Source organism: Delphinapterus leucas, chromosome X (genome assembly GCF_059928025.1).
Source record: "Delphinapterus leucas isolate spDelLeu-1000000601 "Yukka" chromosome X, BTC_Dleu_Yukka2, whole genome shotgun sequence".
NCBI lineage: Eukaryota > Metazoa > Chordata > Mammalia > Artiodactyla > Monodontidae > Delphinapterus > Delphinapterus leucas.
Window position 1 is genome coordinate 45,874,127 of NC_143150.1, and position 21,883 is coordinate 45,896,009.

A 21,883-nucleotide genomic window follows, 5' to 3' on the forward strand; every position below is an offset into this window, starting at 1 on the left:
GTTTCCTACACATGACACCAAAAGCATAAATGACAAAAGAATAGAATACATAAATTGGACTTCTCAAAATTAAAAACTTTTGGGATTCAAAGGACACTATGAATAAGGTGAAAAGACAACCCACAAAATAGGAGAAAATATATTTAAATCATATATCTGATGAGGGATTTATATCAAAAATAAAATTCTTGGGCTTCCCTGGTGGCGCCGTGGTTGAGAGTCCGCCTGCCGATGCAGGGGACATGGGTTCGTGCCCCGGTCCGGGAATATCCCACATGCCACAGAGTGGCTGGGCCCGTGAGCCATGGCCGCTGAGCCTGCGCTTCTGGAGCCTGTGCTCCGCAACGGGAGAGGCCACAGCAGTGAGAGGCCCGCGTACCACAAAATTAAAATAAAATAAAATAAAAATAAAATTCTTGCAACTCAATAATTAAAAGACAGTCCATTTGAAAATGGGCAAAGATTGAATATTCGCCAAAGGAGATTTGCAAATGACCAATAAGGATATGGAAAGATGGTCAATATAAACAGTCCCTAAATAAATGCAAATCAAAACCACATTGAGAGGGCTTGCCTGGTGGCACAGTGGTTGGGAGTCCGCCTGTCAACAAAGGGGACTCAGGTTCAAGCCCTGGTCTAGGAAGATCCCACATGCTGCGGAGCAGCCGGGCCTGGTCACCACAACTACTGAAGCCTGCGTGTCTAGAGCTCGTGCTCCACAACAAGAGAAGCCACCGCACTGTGAAGCCTGCACACTGCAAGGAAGAGTAGCCCCCGCTCGCCACAACTAAAGAAAGCCTGTGTGCAGCAACAAAGACACAACACAGCTAAAATAAATAAATAAATAAAAATTTAAAAAAATACATTGAGGGATTGATCAAGATGGCGGAGCAGGAGAACATGGAACTCGCCTCCCCACACAAACACATCAAAAATACATTTACATGTGGAACAGTTCTCACTGAAAACTAGAAACTGCCAGAAAGACTCATGCGCAACCAGGGCTGTAAGAAAGATCCACACATAATCAGGTAGGAAGGGAAGAGAAGTGATCAGGTCAGAACCAGTGTCCCTGGGAGGGGACTCAGAGGAAAAGGGAGACTCCATGGGTGGAGATTCACCCTGGGAAGTGAGTTGGTCAAGTCACAGATTGGATGCCCCAGTCCTGGGGTCCTGCGCAGGGGAGATGATCACCCTTGACTGATTGGGACCATTGGAACTAACAGGAAGGCTAGGGAAGCCTGGACTCCACTCCTGAGGCATGCATATGTGCTGGCTTGCCCCTGAGGCAGGGCGGAGAGGCCAGAGTAAGGACTCTTCAAGTGGCTGCCAGTTCCCTGCTACTGCCTCAGCAAGTGTCCCAGCCTGAGCCATGTGAATGCTCCAGCCCCTGCTTACTCCACATTGCGGCACAGGACTGGATTTAGGGCTGCCGTGGTCTGGGAGAAAGCTCAGAAGGATGCAGAAGTGACTCAGTCCCAGGGCAACGTTTGGGTGGGACGGCAGTGGCCATTGTTGGCGCTTACTCAAGCAGCACATCAGAAGCAGCCCAGAACTCTGACAGTGACCAGTCCACCACAGCTCACCCCCAGATACATGCTGAGAGTCCAAATGGGACCCCCTGCCCTGTGGTGTGGCTCCACAATAGGGCAGGGGTGGCAAAGGCTAGGGGGAGTGATTGGCTGTTGGCAAAGGCTGGGGGGGTGCTTGGCTGTGAGGGACAAAGGGGACTTGGACCCAATACTCCATGTGAGCAGAGTGAGGGAAACAATGTGGATACCTGCACAGGTAGTGCATCAGAGACAGCTTGGACCATTGTTTGTGGTGAAACTGAAAGCACTAGGGGGACCCCCTTGCTTCAGCACTCCTCCTCCTCTGGGTCAAGGGTCCCAATGCTGGGAGAGGGGAAAGCACACACTTAAGGGAACAGAGCCAGCTTGGGCCTGACCCTCAGGACTTCTGCTCCAGCAACTTGGGAGCAGACCCTGTCCCTGATAGGGCAGTGATGGCCACTGAGCAGAGGGGAAACCCTACCTCACACCTGGCTCCAGCACTAGCACCTCCATCTCCAGCCCCACCTCCTACCAAGGCGATAGCTGCCAGCACACTCTGAGGAAAGACGTGACTTGCATCCACGTCAAATCCAGCTCTCCCACCAAAGGCACTAGGCACACGTAGCCTGCATAAGGATGCTCCCATGTAAGGACACCCCTTTAAGACCACAATAGGTAACTGTTTCACCTAAACTCATAGAGGCAGAGAAAGTTAAGCAAAAGGAAAAGGCAGAGAAAACCCTGAAAAAGCAAATAATGAAAAACAATTTACCAGATAAAGAATTTATAGCAATTGTAGTAAGAATGTTAATTGAATTAGGAGAAAGGTGAACACAGAATTTTAACAAGGAACTAGAATATATAAAAAAGACCCAATCAGAAATGAGGAATTCAATAACAAAAAACACCCTAGAAGGAATGAATAGCAGACTAAATGAAGCAGAAGAGCACATAAGTGATCTGGAAGTTAGAATAATGGAAATCATCCAAGAAGAAAGTCAAACAGAAAAACAAGTTAAAAAAACAGTTTAAGAGATCTTTTGAGATAACATTAAGCATACAAACACATTATTGGGGTCCCGGAAGGAGAAGAGAGAGGAAGGGGATCGAAAATGTATTTGAGGAAATTATCACTAAAAACTTCCCAAACCTGAAGACAGAAAATAGATATTGAGGTATAGCAAGCACGGAGGGTCCCATACAAGATGAACCCAAACAGATCCCACACCAAGACATACCACAATTAAAATGGCAAAAGAGGGGCTTCCCTGGTGGCACAGTGGTTGAGAGTCTGCCTGCCAATGCAGGGGACACGGGTTTGAGCCCTGGTCTGGGAAGATCCCACATGCCGCGGAGCAACTAGGCCCGTAAGCCACAACTACTGAGCCTGCGCATCTGGAGCTTGTGCTCCGCAGCAAGAGAGGCCGCGACAGTGAGAGGCCCACGCACTGCGATGAAGAGTGGCCCCCACTTGCCGCAACTAGGGAAAGCCCTCGCACAGAAATGAAGACCCAACACGGCCAAAAATAAATAAATAAAATAAAATGGCAAAAGAATTTTAAAGGTAGCAAGAGAAAAAGAGTCATATACAAGGGAATCCCCATAAAGCTATCAGTTAATATCTCTGCAGAAACTTTGCAGGCCAGAAGGAAGTGGCATGATATATTCAAAGTGCTGAGGGAAAAACCCTGCAACCTAGGATGCTCTACTCAGCAAGCTCATTGTTTAGAATAGAAGGAGAACTTCTCAAACAAGTGAAAGCTAAAAGAATTCAGCAATACTAAACATACCCTAAAAGAAATGTTGAAGGGTCTTCTCTAAATGGAAAAGAAGAATCTATAAGAAAAGGAAAATCCCACTAGGGAAAGCAAATATATAGTAACAATTGAAGATCATTTAAAGAAGCCAGCATGTAGATTAGAAGACAAAAAGTTGTAAAAGCAACTATAACTGCAATAAACAGTAAAGGGAGAAGCATGAAGATATAAAATATGACATCAAAAACAATGTGGGGGAGGGGAGTAAAAAATGTAGATCTTTTAGAATGTGTTTGAACTTAAATGACTACCAGTTTAAAAGAAGTATATGTAGTAGTATTCAATATATATGTACCCCATGGTAACCACAAATTAAAAACCTACGATAGATACACAAAAACTAAAAAGGAACACATACCACTGAAGAGAATTATCAAAATAATGAATGTAGACACAGAACTTACACCCTTCACAAAAATTAACTCAAAATGGGTAATAGACCTAAATAATTTGGTTCTGTTGTTTCTGGAATTGGCTTTCTAATGTGATCAGATTTAAAGACACTGATGACTCTATTTCCAGTAGTAAAGAGAACATTAATAGTCCATGATGGGAACTGTTTATAGAGATACACAAAATATATACTCCTAATCAACCACTTATAAGAAGCAAGAGGCTAAGTGACTCAGTGAATGATACTTTTCAACGTTTTTTGAAGATTAATGAATTAAATGATGTGGTTGGTTGCTTCTAATGTTGCTGGACAAAGTGGTGTAAGAAAAGGATAAGCTCAGGGATTTGAATACCTAGCTCGAGTGTCATGTAAATGACCTAAGAGCTTCTCTGTGTGCCTTGAATAAGAGTCTTATTTCCTGTAGAAGCAGAGCTAAAATTGCTGAGAGTCAAACACAGCACTTCACCTTGTAATTGGCTGAGTTACAACACAAATTTAACTCAGCCTTGCAGAGTGTCTACTGTTAAAGAGAAGGCATTGATTACGAAATAACGGGATCCTGCAAACTGGGATGGAAATGTGTGGGAAGACGCTGATGAAGCTGGAGACATTGAGCCCCTAAATACTGATAAATCTTCTTTGCCAGTGGAAGAGGTCTCCCCACCCCCAGTGGAAGCGGCCTCCCCATCTTCAGTGGAATCGACCTCCTTACCCCTAGCTGAGTTGATATCCTCAGCCCCAGGAAAAGTGTCTTTCCCAACTATAGAAGAAGTGGCCTCCTTACCCCTACCGGCAGCAGCATCTCCACTCCCAGTTTCCCCTCCTACAGTGGTATGGTCCTCTCCACCTGTCTATGGGGATTAACATAGCATTGCTTGAGGAAATGGTAATTGCCTCCCTTTAGGCAGTTGCCATACAAGATCATGGTGAGACCCCTCAGGGTCCACTCCCATCACCCTTCTCTGCTTCTAGACCTATAACTATACTCAGGTCCCAGCAGGCCTCTAAAGATGAGGTACAAAGTGTGATCCATGAGGGAGTGCACTACACTACAAATGAACTAATTGAGTTTTCTAATTTATATAAGCAGAAATCTGGGGAAATTGTACGAATGTATACTAAGAATGTAGGGTAATGGTGGAAGGAACATTAAGTTGGATCAGGCCGAATTTACTGATATGGGCTCATGTTGGTTTGCAACCTTGGGAGTCCCTGGGTGAAATTTGAAACTGGCCCCCATACTTGGAGTACAAGGAGAGACCCAAGAAAGAGACCACTCCAGATTGGTAGGTGGCAGTTTTAATAAGCAAGGGAACTTACATATGAGGTTTATCTTGGGTAGTCACAAGACAAGTGGATCTCTGCACCCACCAGCCAGCATCTTAAGTTTAGTCACGTGCACAGTCCAGATTGTCTCAACAATACGTTACTCTCTCAAGGCTGCATCCTTGAAACAGCTCATAGTGTGGGAATGGTGGGCAGAATGTACATTCCAAGGACAGGGGAATGGGTAAGCAGCCATCGATTGCCCAGGTCCAGCTTGCAGGTCAACTGGAGGTCAAGTCCTCTCAATAACCTCCTCTAATACTCCATCCCTGGTGACCAGCTCTTACAATCTTATACATCCCCCTCTTCTGCAGTGTCTCTAAGTAATCAGCAAAGAGTTTTAATACCATGGATGTGGCTCAATTTGTAGCTCTCTGGCTACATTGGAGGTAGATGCCTCAGCAACAGTATAAGCACATGCAAGAGAAAACACAGATAAAGATAATGATTCTCAATATAAGTAACAATTTTTTTCCCACCAAGAACCCCATGATCCAAAACATTGATTTACTAAGTCCCCTAGTGAGATTGGATTACTCAGGGCATTCACTTGTGTCCTCATGTGATTTAATAAAGATGATACATTAGTAGACTCATCAGGTATGAACATAGAACATTCTGTTTGGGTAATGGCATAGGTGCCTCCTTGTGAGGCAGTAATACTGTCCAAGTCCATCCTATTTTAGAGGATGGTTTTTCTCTTTAGATATTTGTCAGTGTTCAGTAAAGAAGGGCTTTGCTGGCTATCGTTTAAGTCTTGTTTGGTGAATCTAGTAAGGGATTCTACGTGTGCTATAATGTTCTCTAGGCTAATGTTAGGAATAAAGACAATGGCCAAATGACCCTGGCAGTGGAAACTGTGCCCACCCAGTGACTGGACACCACAGGACAGGGACAGCAGAAGCCTAAGGTTGGAAAGACAGATATTTAGCGGGAACTTGTATGGGGAAGTCTTCTCATATAGGAATAACACTTGTTGTCTGATATGTAGATGTTAACATGACTGCAGCTTTAGGAATCTGACCTGGTTGTGCATACCGTACACGTTGCCAGGGGAGGCAGCACTGTCAGGCATGAGGAGCTAGACAGCGGGTGGGATATGCTGACCAGGACTTCCACCTTCTCCCCTCTTTCAATGGTGCATGTTCCATTCTAGGTATGTTGTGCTTCAGTAGGTCTGACTTGCAGTAGGACGGTGGGATCCCAGTGGAGATTGAGTAGTTCTCCTTCATCCAGAGGTGCAAAGTAACTCACCCATCCTGGTGGGATGATTGGGATTTGCAACATTGCAAATTTCAGTAGATAACACTTTCCCTAGGCGTGATGGGGCTTGGTGTTCTCAAGGGGGCGTGTTGATCTATGATGAGAGTCGAACAATAGTTGTCTTCCACGACTTCCATACCTTTTTATACCTTCACGGTGTTGGGTGTATTAACCAGTCTGGCATATGGGGAAACAGGTCCTACTGTTTGATCTTTCAAATGTAATAAAGCCTGGGACCATATTTTAGTCCATTAAGCCAAGGTCATTTTACCTGTTAGTAATTTAATCTGCTGTTTAATATTCCATTTTTCCTTTCTACCAACACTGCTGCTTGTGGGCTATAGGGAAGATGGAACCTCCACTGAATGTCATGTACTTTTGCCAGTTTTGCATACCATGACATTTGAAATGTGAACCCCCAGTTACTGTCTATTCTATGAAGGTATCTGTACATGGTACTCAGCTGCTCTAGTCTCCTAATGGTGGCAGCCTAGTTTGCATGGCAACAATGGAAAGCTTGGGTTAGGCCAGATGCAGTGTCCACACAAACCAAAGTGTATTTAGCATCTTCAGTGAGATAGAGGAGGCTAATATAATCAATGTGCCAATGCCTCACCAATTGGGAACTCTCGTGGATGGCCCCAGACTCCTTTGGCAGTTGCCTTGGCTGTTGTTTAGAACAAACAGGACATGTTGCTGCATTAGCCAAGTCACTGTATTCCAAGGGCAATCTGGCATCCTTGGTAATACACCATCACACCTGAGTGCTACAGTGGCCACTCTTTATATGCACCCAGTCTGCTGTGGAAGACAGTGAGGACTGCCTCAGTCTCTTGCAGATGAACTTAAATGTCTTTCTACATATCCTGACTCCATGAGGGCTTATTTGTGATTATTCATCCCTTGGTTTCCCATTATCCAAGACATAAGGTTAAACCCTTTGGAACAGCCCAACTGTCAGTACAAAGGGCTAATAGCCAGGGCTCATGAGTGATCACCAGCTACATTGTTGAGTTCAGCACGTAGGCTGCTATGGTTCATTCTTGTTTCCATCCAGATGGTGTCAGTTTGGGCTGAATAGCTACTGAAATGCATGTGGGCGGGTTGCCCTGACTAGATCCATCTGTACACCAGGCATTAATGGGAATTTCTTCTATTACCTCTCTACAGGACCCAGGGGCCGCCATAGGAATAAGGGCAGAGGCATTTGAAGGATCTACATGTTCCACAGGCCTCGTAGCACCTGCATTTCCAGAGACAGTGGGCTGATGGACAGGGTGCTCCTCTGCTGCATACAGGCGTGCAACTTAGTCAAAATAGGAGTTTGAGCAATAACAGAGGTGAGTTGATAGAACATATTCTCAACCCAACTCTTCATGGGAAGGGAAGTTCTTAATATGCTGTTCATTAAAGCTGTCTGATCATATCTGATTCTATGCACATTTTAAAATATGACATTCCAATCAAAGCCTTGGTAATATAACCAAGTTTCCAATTGTGTCCTGTTTCAATGAAAACAGATTCTTATTGAACTTATGCAAATAAGTATGTTGCCATAAAATAAGATTACTCACCAAGAGTTTCTGAATCCTGGAGGGATCAGGTAGGGAGAAAAAGATAAACGTTTCATCTTTGTTTACAAAGGTATATGTTAGCAAATTGCTAATAACTTGAGAAAAAGAGATAAAGATTATCTTAAATACGGAAAAACAAAGCATAAAAGTACCAACAATGTTTCAAACAAAAACGCATAAAAATTATAATCATCCTCATCAGTTCATTTAGTCTAATATAATTAGTTCTTGTTGATCTTGATCTTTGGTTAGCAGTTTTATATATTCATTCTTTTTTTCCTTAGAGTTCTGTGAATTCTTATTCAGTTCAGTGGTATAATCTTCTTTATCAGAAGCCTGTATATGTCAGTCTTTTCCATGAATCTCCTTGAATATGAAGCACTTTTGCAGGAATACTTTTGCAAAAGCATCAGAGTAAAAAAATAACTGTCTGTAAATGACAAAAGACTTTAAAATGGCCATGGTTAAAGATCTGATGAGAGTTCATTGTAATGCAGTTGACAAGGGAATTTGGTTATTTCTGTAACATCATTTTTAAAATAACTAGAATTATTGTTGATGGAGGTCATTGAGAGGACGTGACCACTGGTTGACCCATGGCTGGACCTGGGCAATCAGAGGCTACTCACCTCTTCCCCTGTCCTTGGAATGTACATTCTATTCACTGTTCCAACACTAGGAGCCATTTTCAAGGATGCAGCCTTGAAAGAGCAATGTGTTGTTGAGGCCATCTGGACTGTGTATGTGACTGAACCTAGTTAATGCCTCTATATAAACTTTTAAGATTCTGGTGGACTGGTGCAGAGATTTACTCATCTTTCAGCTGCCCAAGACAAGCCTTGTAATATAAGTTTTGTTGCTTATTAGAACTGCTACCTACCAATTTGGAATGCTCTATCTCTTTCTTCAGTGTCTCCTTGCCCTCTGTGTATGGGGGCCAGTTTTTGAACCAACAGTTGATGAGCCGGCCAGGAGACCTGAGAAATGGGTCTTGGTAAAGAGGCATCTGTGGGGGAAAAGAGGTATCTTGAGTTGGTCACGACTTCTCTGTGGCCAGGGGTGGACCATATGTTAGATGCTTGTGGATCACTGCTTGAGTACAGGGACCTCCTGAAAATGCTGGCTGGTTTGACACGCTTGTTTAGAAACTACACATAGTGCACTGTGGCAAACAAAGAAAACAAATGGCTTCTGCAGTGGGCTGGTCTCTACTGTGGTCAATAGAGTAATTTAACATATCAAATTTAACACATCAATAAGTCTAATTAGCTTAATCTCTCTCTCTCTCTCTCTCTCTCTCTCTCTCTTTTTATTTTTGGCTGCATTGGGTCTTTGTTGCTGCACGCGGGCGTCCTCTAGTTGCGGAGATCAGGGGCTGCTCTTTGTTGCAGTGCGCAGGCTTCTCATTGCGGTGGCTTCTCTTGTTGCAGAACAAAGGCTCTAGGCACGTGGGCTTCAGTAGTTGTGGCTCATGCGCTCTAGAGCGCAGGCTCAGTAGTTGTGGCGCACGGGCTTAGTTGCTCTGCAGCATGTGGGATCTTCCCGGACCAGGGCTCAAACCCGTGTCCCCTGCATTGGCAGACGGATTCTTAACCACTGTGCCACCAGGGAAGTCCCTAATATCTTTTATCAGGAGAGAGGACAAATCTTTCAGATGTTCCAGGGACCCTCTGGAAAATCCCAAAGTTAGTTTGAAGTCAAAAAGACTTCATTTAGAATTTGATTTTGGGGAAGTTTGTCAAAAATATCAAAAAAGGTTTTAAAAGACTTGCTTAAATAGGTCACTGTGAAATAATATTTAGTTATCTATTTAGCCAAAGTGTCAGTTAAGGACTTTGAAGGCAAAATCAGAAAGTTACATAGTCATAAAAAATCTTAGCTCTTTTAACAGAGAAGACTCAGTTTTCTTAAGTAATGAAAGAACTGATAAAGACAACATGAAGCGCAGAAAATTATTTTGATAAAACACAGAATCTTTGTTTTCTAGGTAGATTACTTAAAGGTAAAGAAAAACTTTTCATAATCTTATCAAGAACAAACCAATAGTTCAAGGAAAGTTCTTCTCAAAGATGAAAGAAAATTAAATTTTAGTTTTACCTAAGTACACTATTGATATTAAAGCTTTTTTTCTTCACCAATTAAATAGAGCTCTTTTATAAATTAATTTTGGCAATACCATTCGGATGTAGAAATATATCATATATAACAGGTAAAAATAGACATACAAAAGCATACAGACAGACACAAACAGAGACCATATAACTTTCATTTCAAAATTTTAGCCATGAATCAGGTACAGCAATACAAAACTCACTAGTTTATAAATAATAGTTGAATCCAAATGTAACTGGCAGACAGAACAAGTTAAGATTAGCCACTCAAATGGATAAAGCTTTTTACTAATATTTGTGGAGAAGACTTAAGATTTGTATTTGCCCTTGATCAATAATCATATAGAGGCTGTGGACTGATTTTGGGCAAGGGAGCTTCTACAGCAGTATGTGTTTTAAAAAGCCTCTTCTGCCGCCTTTTTCCCCCCTCCAGTCTCGAGCAATCCTGGGCAGTGTTTTAGTTAGCCCCTGGGGTATTTACATTTCAAAGACATTATAAGACTTACAACTTCAATGGGAAGAGAAAGAATGCAAGTTTTTCTCTTAGGAGTTTTGGGGTATATTTATTATCAGAAATCTGGGTAATTACTATTTAAATTTTTCATTTGTATTAGGGGTCAGATGGTGTACAGCTACGTCTTGTTTCATTGTCAATAACCACAACACTCTCCCCTTTGTTCTCCTCACTTTCCCAGGGATTCCACGTCTTAGTGTCTCAGCCTTTGTCTCACACCTTAATCTGCAGCAGCTTGTGCCCTCCTAGCTTTTCAAAACGGGCATGCTATTGTCTTCAACTTATTATCCTGCTCTGCCCCAAAGCTAGCAGAGCAGTGAACAATCACACATCCTTCTCTACCCTCCGCTCTTCTTCCAGCTGTCTAACTTGAGCTTCAGCTTCTAGTTGGGCATCAGTGGCCAGATGAAGTGCCAACAATAGAGACCAACCCACAGTTGCAGCCATTTGTTTCCTTTCTTCGCTGCAGTGCACTGTGTGTAGTTCCTCAAACAAACACATTAAACCAGCCAGCATTTTTGGGATGTCCCTGTAGTCATGCAGCAGTCCACAGACATCTAACTATGTACCACCCCTGCCCACAAAGAGGTCAATGGCCAACTCAGGATTTCCCCTATCGATGCCTCTTTCCCAAGACCCATTTCTTCCGTCTTCTGGCTGGCTTGCCAATTGTTGGTTTGCAATTCTTGGTTTGCAATTCTTGGGAGTTCCCTGGGTGATATTCAAAACTAGCCCCCATTTAACAGAATGCAAGGAGAGACCAAAGAAAGAGGCAGAGCACTCCAGATTGGTAGATTGTGGTTTTAATAAACAAAGGAACCTATATATGAGGCTTGTCTTGGGTGGTCGCAAGATGAGTAGTTCTCCGCATCAACCTCCCTTAATGGAGGTCAGTCACATACACAGTCCAGATAGTCTCAGCAAGACATGAACAGAACATACATCCCAAGGTCAGCAGAGGTGGGTAAGGAGCCTCTGATTTCCTGGGCCAGGTCATGGGTCAACCAGTGCTCACATCCTCTCAGTTACCTCCTCTATCAGCTCACTAAGCAGAGATCCTGCATTTAATGTAGCTGAGGAAGTTAGAAAGGCCTCTAACTGTTTGGTTGGTTATCTGACTGAAACATGGACAAAAAATTTCCCACGGTTGAATTGGAAATGCCTGACCTCCTTTGGTTTAATGTAGAGGAAGGGGTTCAGAGATTTAGAAAGATTGGAATGTTAGAGTGGATTTGTCATTTAAGACCTACTCATCCATACTGGGGGTGTCTAGAACAGGGGTCCCCAACCTCCAGGCCTTGGACCAGTATCTGTCCGCAGCCCATTAGGAACCAGGCCACACAGCAGGAGGTGAGCGGCAGGCGGGCAAGCAGAGCTTTCTTTATCTGCGGCTCTCCATCGGTCACATAACCGCCTGAACCATCCCCCCCCCAACCCCATCCGTGGAAAAATTGTCTTCCACAAAACCGGTCCCTGGTGCCAGAAAGGTTGGGGACCGCTGGTCTAGAAGACATACCTTTCACCAATACTTTGACAAATAATTTGGTGAGTGGAGTCCTAGCATCCTTGAAGATCTCCATGATTGCTCATCTCTGTAAGTGAGACGTTACCGTGGGAACTGCAGCCACTCAATGGAAAAACCTAAATGCAGTAGGAGTAATTTGATCCTGGCGTGGCAGGGGCCAAGTGGCAGCATTCAATCACCAAAGGGAAGGTGAGTGTGATTACCATAATGGACAGCAGAGACAAAGCAGCAGTCAGAATAGTCTGATTCATGCAGACTTATGGTGCTGGCTAGTTAGTGTTCTAAAAAGTGAAATAAATAGGAAGCCTACTAGATTTTCACTTGATCTGTATAAGCAGAAAAGTTCTAGATCAAGTGAACAAAAATCTAACTCAAATCATAAAAACAGAGAGTCACAGCCCCTTGATCAATTCCAAGACTTAAGACAGTTTGTAGACTTAGAACCCCTTGAATGAAGGGGGGGTTGGGTCCTCTTGAAGAAGGATCCCAGTACACTAGTGAAAATTTATACTGTTAATATTTCTCCCAAAGGGACCTGCAGCCTTTTACCAGAGTAACTGTACATTGAGAAAAAGGAAATAATCAGACCTTTCAGGGACTACTGGCCACTGGATCTGAACTAGAACTGATTCTAGGAGACCTGAAGCACCACTGTGGCCCTACAGTCAGAGTAGGGGCTTATTAAGGTCAGGTAATCAATGGAGTTTTAGCTTAGGTGTACCTCACAGTGAGTGTAGCTCCCCAAATCCATCCTGTGGTTATTTCCTTCATTCCAGAATGCATAATTGGAATAGATATATATAGCAGCTGGAAGAATCCCCACATTGGTTCCCTGATCTGTTGAGTGTGGGCTGTTATGGTGGGAAAGGCCAAATGGAAGCCATTGGAACTTCCTCTACCTACAAAAGTAATAATAAAAAATAATACCACATTCCTGGAGGGATTTCAGAGATTAGTGCTACCATCAAGGACTTGGAAGATGCAGGGGTGGTGATTTCCACCACATCCCCCTTAAACTCTATTTGACCAATGTAGAAGACAGATGGATCTTGGAGAATGACAGTGGATTATCACAAGCTTAACCAGGTAGTAATTCCAATTGCAGGTGCTGTACCAAATGTGGTTTCATTGCTTGAGCAAATTAACACATGATCTGGTACCTGGTATGCAGCTGTTGATCTGGCAAATAATCTTTTTCTCCATACCTGTCCATAAGGCCCACCAGAAGCAATTTGCTTTCAGCTGGAAAGGCCAGCAATATACCTTCACTGTCCTACATCGGAAGTATATCAACTCTCCAGTTCTGTCTTAACTTACTTCACAGAAATCTTGATTGCCTTTCCCTTTCACGAGGTATCACAATGATCCATTACATTGATGACATTATTCTGATTGGACCTAGTGAGTGAGAAGTAGCAACTAATCTAGACTTATTGGTGAAACAGTTGCATGTCAGAGGGTGGGAAATAAACCCAACTAAAATTCAGAGGCCTTCTACCTCAGTGAAATTTCTAGGGATCCAGTGGTATGGGGCATGTCGAGACATCTCTTCTAAGCTGAAGGATAGGTTGTTGTATTTGGCCCCTCCTACAACCAAGAAAGAAGCACGATGCTTAACTGGTCTCTTTGGATTTGGTGGCAACATATTCTTCATTTGGGTGTGTTATTCTAGCCCATTTACTGAGTGACCTGAAAAGTTGATAGTTTTGAGTAAGATCCAGAACAAGAGAAGGCTCTGAAACAGGTTTGGGCTTTTGTGCAAGCTGTTATGCCACTTGGGCTACATGATCCAGCAGATCCAGTGGTGTTGGAAGTGGCAGTGTCAGATCGAGTTAGTGTTCGGAGCCTTTGGCAAGCCCCTGTGGGATGAATTACAGCATAGACCCTTAGGATTTTGGAGCAATGCCCTGCCCTCATCTGTAGATAACTACTCTCCTTTTGCGAATCAGTTCTTGGCTTCCACCTGGGCCTTAGAGACTAAACACTTGACCATGGGCAACAAAGTTACCATCAAACCTGAGCTGCCCCTCATGAACTGGGTGTTATCTGACCCACCAAGCCATAAAGTTGGGCATGCACAGCAACACTCCATCAGCAAATGAAAGTAGTATATATATGATCAAGCCTGGGTAGGCCCTAAATGCACAGGTAAATTACCTGAAGAAGTGGCCCAAATGCCTATGGTCCCCACTCCTGCTACACTGCCTTCTCTTTCCCAGCCTGTACTTGTGGCCTCATTGGGAGTTCCTACAATCAGCTGACAGAGAAAGAAAAGACTTGGGCCTGGTTTACAGATGGTTTTACAAGATATGCAGGCACCATCTGGAAGTGGGCAGCTGCAGCATTACAGCGCCTCTCTGGGACATCCCTGAAGGACAGTGGTGAAGGGGAGTCCTCTTGGTGGGCAGAACTTCAGGCAGTGCACCTGGTTGTTCACTTTGCTTGGAAGGAAAAATGACCAGATGTGTGATTATATACCAATTCATGGGCTGTGGCCAACGGTTTGGATGGATGGTCTGGGACTTGGAAGGAACATGATTTAAAAATTGGTGACAAAGAAATTTAGGGAAGAGGTATGTAGATAGACTTCTCTTAATGGGAAAAAGACGTGAAAATATTTGTGTCCCATGTGAATGCTCACCAAAAGGTGACCTCAGAAGAGGAAGATTTTAATAATCAAGTGGATAGGATGACCCATTCTGTCGGTACCATTCAGCCTCTTTTGCTAGCCACCCCTGTCATTGCCCAATGGGTTCATGAACAAAGTGGCCATGGTGGCAGGGATGGTGGTTATACCTGGGCTCGGCAACATGGACTTCCATTCACCAAGGCTGACCTGGCTACAGCCACTGCTGAGTGCCCAATCTGCCAGCAGTGGAAACCAACACTGAGCCTCTGATATGGCACCATTCCCTAGCATGATCAGCTAGCTAGCTGGTGGCAGGTTGATTGCATTGGACAGCTCCCATCATGGAAGGGGCAGTGTTTGTCCTTATTGGAATAGACACTTACTCTGGATATGGATTTGCCTTCCCTGCATGCAATGCTTTTTCCAAAACTACCATCTGTGGACTTAATAGAATGTCTTATCCCCTGTCATGATATTTCACAGAGCATTGCTTCTGATCAAGAACAATCCTTTGCAATAAAAGAAGTGTGACAGTGGGCCCAAGCTCATGGAATTCACTGGTCTTACCATGTCTCCCACCATCCTAAAGCAGCTTGCTTAATAGAACAGTGGCATGACCTTTTGAAGATTTAGTTACAGCACCAGCTAGGTGGCAGTACCTTGCAGGGCTGGGGCAAGTTTCTCCAGAAAGCTGTATATGCACTTAATTAGTATCCACTATATGGTGCTGTTTCTCAAGTAGCCAGGATTTACAGGTCCAGGAATCAAGCAGGTGGAAATGAAAGTGCACCAGTCACTATTATCCGTAGTGACACACTAGCTTCCTGTTTTCATGACTTTATTTTCTGCTGGCCTAGAGGTCTTAGTGTCAGAGGGAGGAAAGCTTCTATCAGGAGACATGACAATGATTCCATTGAACTGGAAATTAAGACTGCCACCCTGCCACTTTGGGCTCTGAATCAACAGGCAAAAAAAAGGAGTTATGGTGTTATCTGGGGTGATTGATCCTGACTATCAAGGAGAAATTGGACTACTACTACATGGTAGAAGTGAGGAAGAGTGTGTCTGGAATACAGGAGATGCCTTAGGGCATCTCTTAGTATTACCATGCCTTGTGGTCAAAGTCAATGGAAAGCTACAACAAACGAATCCAAGCAAGACTACTAATGGGCCAGACCCTTCAGGAATGAAAGTTAGGGTTACTCTGCCAGCTAAAGAACAATGACCAGCTGAGGTGCTTGCTGAAGGCAAAGGGAATACAGGATGTGTAGTAGAAGAAGGTAATTATAAATACCAGCTACAACCACACCACCAGTTACAGAAATGAGGACTATAATTGTCATGAGTATTTCCTCCTTATTTTGTTATACATATGTTTGTTTGTGAATATATACATAAACTAAGTAAATATTTTTGTTTTATTTCCTTTCTTGTTTTTTTATCATATAAGATAAGCTGTATTGACTTTACATCAGTAATTGAGTATTGCTAATTTTACATCATAGTATTTAAGTTATAGGATATCAGGAGAAGAGTAAGCATCACTCAAGTGCCGTTCCTCCTCTTCTGGGGAAGGAATTAGTGCATTTTCAGTTGTTTGTAGGATAGCTATATCATGTCAGTTGGAACTATGACCTTGTTATTGTATTTATTTGGAGATCCAGTATGGTTTAAGGAGATATGTATGGGTACCAAGCTGACAAGGGGTGAAGTTATGGTGGTTAATTTTATGTGTCAACATGATTGGGCTAAGGGCTGTCCAGAACGCTGGTAAAACATTATTTCTGGGTATGTCTGTGAGGGTTGTTAAAAAATAAAATTCAACTGAGTAAATCAGAAGATCTAATTGTGCTTTTTCAAAGATTCATGAATCAAGCAGCATCTCATCTAGCAAACAGAAAGGAGCTCTGAGGAGCTGCACAAAATGGAAGGCTTTTATAGACAGAAGGGAACAGGAAAAGGAAGTTTCTAGCCAAGAGTGGACTGTCTCAAGCAAAATCACCTTCCTATAGGGGACAAAAATGGTCTATCGAGTGGATTACCTCACTAGTGCTGACCAGGTAATTCCAGAATGACTTGTTACAGGTCACATTCTTGGGAGAGGCTGAAATTGCAATTAGATTAGGTATTAAGTCTTGGTTTGCTGATGTGGGGCTTAGCACAAGTGACTCCATTTGAGGCCTGTTGTTTCTTTTTTAACAGGGTGTTCCCAGAAGAGATTAACATTTGAATTGGTAGATTGAGTAAAGAGGATCACCCTCACTAATGTGGTTGGACATCATCCAATCCATTGAAAGCCTGAATAGAACAACCAGGCAGGAGAAGGGCAGATTTACTCTCTTTACTTGACCTTGGACACCCATCTTCTCCTACCCTTGTACACAGGCATTCCTAGTTCTTGGGCCTTTATAGACTCAGACTGGAACTTACACCATCAGTCCCCCAAATGTCAGGCCTTTGGACTCAGGCTGAATTACACCATGACCTTTCCTGGTTCTCCAGCTAGCAGTGGCAGATCTTGGGATTTCTTGTCCTCCTTAATCACGTTGGTCAATTCCTATAAGTCTCCTCTTATTTATATCTATGTCTATATCCATGTTATTGATTCTGTTTCTCTGAAGAACCCTGTCTAATGCAATATGGAACCTAAAATAGTCAAAGTCATAGAAGCAGAGAATAGTATGGTGGTTGCCAGGGGTTAGGGTAAGGGGGAAATAGGGAGATGGGAAAAGGGTACAAAGTTTTAGTTATGCAAGATAAATAAGTCTTAGAGAACTAATCTATGGCATGAGACTATAGTTAGCAATACTGTATTGTAAACTTGAAATTTGCTAAGAGGTGTTCTCACCACACACATAAAAAAGTAATTATATTAGATGATGGATATGTTAATTAGCTTGATTGTGGTGATAATTTCACAATGTGTGTGTGTATATATATAAACATCAAATTGTATGCCTTAAATATATATAATTTTTATTTGTGAATTATACCTCATTAAAGCTGAAACAAACAAACAGAAATAAAAATGTCCAGATTGGATGGAAAGAAGTAGAAATATATATATATATTGTATTTCTTATATACACTCCCACAACAATTAGAACTAATAAATGAATTCAGAAACATTTCAGGAAACGTCAGTGTAAAAAATCAGTTATATTCTATACTCTAGCAATTAACAATCCAAAAATAAATTAATATCTTTACTTAGAATAACATCAAAAAGAATAAAATACTTAGCAATAAATTTAACCAAAGAAATGCATGTCTTGTATACTGAAAATTACAGAATATCATTGAATGAAATTAAATAAATGGAAAGACATTCCATGTTTATGGATTAGAGGGCTTAAAATTGTTAAAATGATAATACTTTCCAGAATAATCTACAAATTCAATTCAATCCCAGTCCAAATTCCAGCTGCTTTTCTTTCTCCAACATTAATAATCTAAACTTAAAATTCATATGAAAATTCAAGGGACCCAGAATAGCCAAAAAATCTTGGAAAAAGAGCAACAAAGTCGAAGGACTCACATTTCCCTATTTCATGACTTACTACAAAGCTACAGTAATTAGAGCAGTGTGATACTGGCATGAAGATAGGTATATAGATTAATGAAATAAAATTGAGAATCCAGAAATAAATCAGTACACCTATGGTCATTTGACGTTCAATAAGTGTACTAAGACAATTCAATGGAAAAAAACAGTTTTGTCAACAAATCTTGCTGGAACAACTGGACCCCTGTCTCATACCATATGTAAAAATTAACTCAAAGTGTATCAGAGACCTATATGTAAGAGCTAGAACTATAAAATTATGACAAGAAAGCATAGGTGTACATCTTCCTGTACTCAGATTAGGCCATTTAAAAAAATATATGATACTTAAAAGCAACAAAAGGAAATAGAGATAAAGTATACTTCAAAAATTTTAAAAAGTTGCTTCAAATGACACTATCAATAAAGTGAAAAATAAATTCACAAAAGGGAGAAAATATTTGCGTCATATATTTGATGAGTCTAGTATCCAGAATATATGAACTCTTACATGAGTGTAAGAGTTCTTACAACTCAAAGTAAAAAGACATGAGCCAATTTAAAAATGGACAACGGATTTGAGTAGACATTTTTCTCCAAAGAAGATAGATAAATGGCCAATAAGCACTTGAAAATTGCTCAACATCCTCAGTCATTAGAGAAATACAAATCAAAACAACAGTGAGGTTCCACTTCACACACATCAGTATGGCTATAATAAAAAAGACAGTGAGAAATGTTGATGAGGATATGAAGAAATTAGAATCCTCATACATTGCTGGTAGGGATGGAAAATGGTGTAGCCTCTGTATAAAACAAAACCTCAGAAGGTTAAGCATAGAGTTAACATAGAGGAATTCCACCTGTAGGTATATACCCAAGAGAATTGAAAACATGTGTTCACACAAAAACTTGTACATGAATGTTCGTAGCAGCATTACTGATAGTAGCCCCAAAGTGGTAACAACCTAATGTCCATCAACTGATGAATATATAAACAAAATGTGACATATCTATATAATGCAATAGTATTCAAATGTTAAAAGCAGTGAAGTATATCAGCACATGACACAACATGGATGAACCTTAACAACATTATGCTATGTGAAAGAAGCCAGTCACAAAGGACCAAATATTTTATGATTCAAAGACTGGTAGAGGGCTTCCCTGGTGGCGCAGTGGTTGGGGGTGGGGTCCACCTGCCGATGCAGGGGACTCGGGTTCGTGCCCTGGTCCGGGAGGATCCCACATGCCGCGGAGCGGCTCGGCCCGTGAGCCATGGCCGCTGAGCCTGCGCGTCCGGAGCCTGTGCTCTGCGGCGGGAGAGGCCGCAACGGTGAGAGGCCCGCGTACCGCAAAAAAAAAAAAAAAAAAAGACTGGTAGAGAAATTCATGGTGCACACTCACTAGAGCCCCTCCTCCCAGCACAGGCATTATTCGGAGAAAACTCCCAACTCCCTACATCTCCCTGGGGAGAAAAAGAGAAGAGTAGAACATATCCAATGTTCTGACTTTTGAGGGGGCTACCAAGAGACTGGTTTTTATCTTGCCTGAATCTAAGCTCTGACAAGAAAAGGATACCAGGTTGGGAGACTTAGAGAACAAGAGATCAACGTGCAGTACCACAAACAGACGCTAGATGTCGCTCCAGCACAGTGGCTTAGTATACTACCAAAGAGGCTGCAGTACCATATATTGACACCAGGTGGTGCTTGTGAGTAAAACCCGTCAAATTTCAATTAGGAGATTACACACACAAGCCCAGAGAAAATGTATCCCCCAAAAAGTTTTAGAAGGTCTCCTGAATCTCTACCTGGGTGATTGAGGAAAGTCTTCCATGTGCAAAACCAGATCACAAAGACTGGGAGAGGTGGCTGATTTTTCAAACGCCAGAGTCCTAACGGGACATGACAAGGTATACAAAGAAACAGGGAAACATGGTCCAATCAAAAGAACAAATTAAACATCCTGAAACTAACCCTAAAGAAACAGAGATATATGAGTTTCCAGACAAATATTTTTTTTTAAAACTGCCATAACGGGCTTCCCTGGTGACACAGTTGTAAAGAATCCACCTACCAATGCAGGGGAGATGGGTTCGAGCTCTGGCCAGGGAAGATCCCACATGTGACGGAGCAACTAAGCCCATGCACCACAACTACTGAGCCTGCGCTCTAGAGCCCACGAACCACAACTACTGAGCCCGCATGCTACAACTACTGAAGCCCACGTGCATAGAGCCTGTGCTCTGCAACAAGAGAAGCCACCGCAATGAGAAGCCCACGTGCCACAACGAAGAGTAGTCCCCGCTCGCCACAACTAGAGAAAGCCCATGCGCAGCAACAAAGACCCAATGCAGCCAAAAATAAATAAATAAAATAAATTTATTTTAAAAATACTGCCATAAGGATGCTCAACAAATTAAATGAGAGCATGGATAGATAGCTAAAACGAAATCAGGAAAAAATGCATGAAGTAAATAGAATAACAACAAAGAGTTAGAAATTATGAAGAAACAACAAATAAAATTGGGGAACTAAACAATACAATTACTTAACTGAAAACTTCACTAGAGATATTAAGCAGTAGATTTGACCAGTCAGAAGAAAGAATCAGTGAAATTAAAGGACTTCAAAATTACCCAGGCAAAGGAGGGGGAAGAAAAAGAAGAACGTGAACAGAGTCTGAGACGCCATTAAGTAGAACAACATATGCATTATGGGAGTCACAGAAAGAGAAGAAAAAGAAAAAAGGACAGAGAGCCTATTTGAAGAGCTAATGGCTGAAAACTTCCCCAGTCTGAGGAGGAATGGACATACAAATTCAAGAAGCTCAGAAAAACAACAGCTAGGATAAATATAAAGAGAATTACACCATGACATACCTAATTGAACTGTCAAAAATCACAAAGAGAATCTTGAAAGAAGAAAGAGAAGAGCAGCTTATGACATACAGGCCTACCTTGTTTTATTGCACTTTGTTTTATTGTGCTTCACAGATAATTGCATTTTTTACAAATTGAAGGTTTGTGGCAACCCTGCATTGAGCAAGGCTATTGCCACCATTTTCCCAACAGCATCTGCTTACTTTGTGTCCCTGTGTCACATTTTGGTAATTCTTGCAATATTTCAAACTTTTTCGTTATTATTTTATTTATTATGGTGATCTGTGATCAGTGACCTTTGATGTTACTATCGTAATTGTTTTCAGGCACCATAAACCATGCCCATATAAGATGGCAAACTTAATTGATAAATGTTGTGTGTGTTCCGATTGTTCCATTGCCCAGCTGTTCCCCAGTCTCTCTCCCTCTGCTCAGGCCTCCCTATCCCTGAAACACAACAATATTTAAATTAAGCCTAATAACCCTACAATAAGTGTTTAAGTGAAAGGAAGAGTTGCATGTCTCTCACTTTAAATCAAAAGCTAGAAATGGTTAAGCTTAATGAGGAAATCATGTTGAAAGCCAAGAGGGGCCAAAAGCTAGACCTCTTTGTGCCAAACAGTTAACCAAGTTATGAATGCAAAGGAAAAGTTCTTGAAGGAAATTAAAAGTGCTACTCCAGTGAAGGCAAAACAGACATTGATGACATAGAGAAAGTTTTAGTGATCTGGACAGAAGATCAAACCAGC

General features: G+C 42.1%; 1 long non-coding RNA gene across 4 annotated transcripts in view; it reads left to right on the top strand.

Annotated features, from left to right (window-relative positions):
* The window catches only part of LOC111178245 (uncharacterized), a 48,606-nt gene extending 27,706 nt beyond the window's left edge, over nucleotides 1–20,900 (top strand). For all 4 annotated transcript variants that reach the window (XR_016391319.1, XR_016391321.1, XR_016391318.1 and 1 more), the window contains exon 4: nucleotides 7,524–20,900. This is a non-coding gene — a long non-coding RNA (uncharacterized LOC111178245). The remainder of the gene's footprint in view (nucleotides 1–7,523) is intronic.
* The last annotated feature ends 983 nt before the right edge of the window (nucleotides 20,901–21,883 follow it).